This window comes from Calidris pugnax, unplaced genomic scaffold (assembly GCF_001431845.1).
Source record: "Calidris pugnax isolate Ruff unplaced genomic scaffold, ASM143184v1 scaffold27, whole genome shotgun sequence".
Classification (NCBI taxonomy): domain Eukaryota; kingdom Metazoa; phylum Chordata; class Aves; order Charadriiformes; family Scolopacidae; genus Calidris; species Calidris pugnax.
Genome location: NW_015090893.1, coordinates 15,560,074 through 15,560,300, shown reverse-complemented (window position 1 = coordinate 15,560,300; position 227 = coordinate 15,560,074).

The window sequence follows — 227 nt, the reverse complement described above, 5'->3', positions numbered from 1 at the left end:
CCCTTCGTCCGGAGTCACCCCCTGCCCGGTGGGGACCCCTCGTCCGGAGTCACCCCCTCTCCAGAGTGACTCCCTTCCCGGCGGGACCCCCTTACCCGGTGGAAACCCCTTGACCGGAGCTGTGTGTGTGTCCCCTCCCCGGCCCGGTGGGGACCCGCTACCCCTCCGACGGGACGGGCTCGGCGGCGCAGCATGGGCAGCTTCCAGCTGCAGGACTTCGCGGCGGG